The following is a 2,500-nucleotide window of genomic DNA, read 5'->3' on the forward strand; positions in this document are numbered from 1 at the left end:
GGTCGTGATCGATCTTGAGTTCACAATATATTCTACCTCGCAGAGTAGCGTGCGGAATGATTCATCATCGAGGCGAGTCCCATGGTCGAAAGAATAGCGCAGATAGAACTTTCCGAATGGTACGGATCTGGCGCTCCCATATGCCGCCCATGTGCGATGCCATAGGTGGGTTGAGTTTCCAGTCGATATTCATGTACAGTAGTTTGTTTTGGATTTTGTTTTGGTTCAGATCTGACCAAGCCTTGTTCAGCTCATTCCGGGTTCCGATGAAGTTGGCCCCGTTGTCGCATCGGATTTCTTGTACCGTACCTCTACGGGCTATGAAGCGTTGCAGACAGTGAATAAAGGAATCCGTTTCGAGACTGTCAGCAGCTTCCAGATGAATGGAGCGACTGACAAGACAGGTGAATATGACGCCGTAACGTTTGAGCTCCTTGCGGCCCTCTTTTATAATGAACGGCCCGAAAAAGTCTACGCCTGTGAATGTAAATGGTGGAGCTGGCTCGAGACGATCTTGAGGTAAGTCGGACATTTTTTGCTCTTGGCATGGCTTTCTCATTTTTCTGCACGTTATGCATTTGTGGAGTTGACGTCGGACAGCAGAGTTGATTGAAACAATCCAAAAGCGTTCTCTAATTGCTGCAATGGTGTGATTTCTACCCGCATGGCCAAGTTTCTCATGAGCATCTCGTACGATTAGAGTGGTGATGTGCGAATGTTGTGGCAGTAGCATAGGATGTTTCACATCAGAGTCCATTGCGGCTTTCGAGAGGCGTCCTCCCACTCGCAGAGCTCCGTCCATGAGCACTGGGTCGAGACGGAATATCGTACTTGTTTTTGGTAGCGAGTGTTCTCTCTTGTCTTCTTTCGTGGTTGTTTTCTTGAGTTTCTCGACCTCGTTTGCAAAGGTGATCTTTTTATTTGGCACCATTAAGTTCTGATTCCTGAAAGGAAGAGGGATCTCAAAGTGACCGTCTTTAAACACGACATTGCTTTCGGCCTTCTTCATGAATGTAGTGTCCTCTGGAGACAATCCTTTCTCTCCAGGATACCTTGCTACCCGGCTATCAATAAAGTCACTTTCCAGAATATTCAGTATTTTGTTTGGGGAGAGAATTTCAGTAGCCTGCTCAATGTCCTCGGTCCACAATGCGATTACTGTTTACTCGATGTGTAGACGTTATGCTGTTGTCTTCTACTGGAGAGCTGACTGTCCATCCGTGACGATACTGCAGAGCGAATGGGCCTTTGCCGTCTGTTGATATGATTTTCAGAGGCTCCATTGCTAGTGGGCAATTACTGCCAATCAGTAGACCAATGTCTATTTCTGGCATTATTTCAGGAATCAATTTTGCCACGTCGTGAAGATATGGCCAGCGTCGTAACAGTTCTGGACGGGGTATTTGATCATGGCTCACTGGAATTTCTTGTCTGGAATACGTTTTTGGAAGCAGTATACCGTTCTGGCCGTTTATATCACTGACGACGAGATCCTGGACAAGGTAGCTTTTGATTATGCTTTCCCCATGCATAGTTTTCAGACGCAGATTTGTTTGAACACCGGAAGCTTGCAAGTCATCTTTCAGTTCTTCTGATAGGAAGCACCCTGTGCTTCCTGGGTCATAGAGGGCGTAGGTGAGAACTTCTCGGTTGGTTCCCCTCTGCTTTAAACGAACAGGTATTATTGCTTGAAGAACCATGGAGGAGTCATGAGAAATAACGTTGCTGGTAGCGGTATCTGGAGGGTTTTGGCTGGATTCCTCTGTACGGTTTTGAGAATATGAAGATCTGTCAGAGTAGTCCGACCTCCAAGGTAGTTTGAAGCCATCTATATGCATGGCCGTAGGATGACCTTTGCCACATTTGTGACATTTTCGCTTGTTCATGCACCCCTTCGATGTATGATTCAGACCATAGCAACTGAAGCATCTACGCTGCTCTATAATAAACTTTCTTTTCTCTTCGAGAGATTTCTGCCTGAAATCTGCACAGTTATCCAGATCGTGATTTTTGCTGCAGTAAAAACAGGAGGGGCGACCTAAAACCACGAGTTCTACTTTGGCTCTCATGATTAACTTGCATAGCAAATGCAGATTCTGTTGGTTCCCCTTTTGATGGTTTACTAGAATTCAGTTCTCTATGCATTGCTTCTTTCCCGAACACTGGGTCATTGACACACTCTGCTGCGTTAATAACAAACTGGACAATGTCACCAAAGCACGAAGACCTGTTCTCGAGGAGTCTGCGGTTTGTGGCTTTTTCGCGCCATTTATTCTGGAGATAACTTGGCAATTTCTGGACTACCACCTGCAGGTTCGGTGCATGATCAAGAACAGCCAGGTGAGTAAGTGTTTGCATGGCGCTGAAGCATTTTAGCAAGTAATGCGAATATCTTTTCAGACATTTCCCTTCGTCTGGTTTTATCGGCTTCCACTCGTTTAGTTGTTTCAAGTATGCCAGGGATACTTTATAAGGATCACCATACTCTTGTTGTAGCAAC

This window comes from Palaemon carinicauda, chromosome 21, assembly GCF_036898095.1.
Source record: "Palaemon carinicauda isolate YSFRI2023 chromosome 21, ASM3689809v2, whole genome shotgun sequence".
NCBI classification, from domain to species: Eukaryota; Metazoa; Arthropoda; class Malacostraca; order Decapoda; family Palaemonidae; genus Palaemon; species Palaemon carinicauda.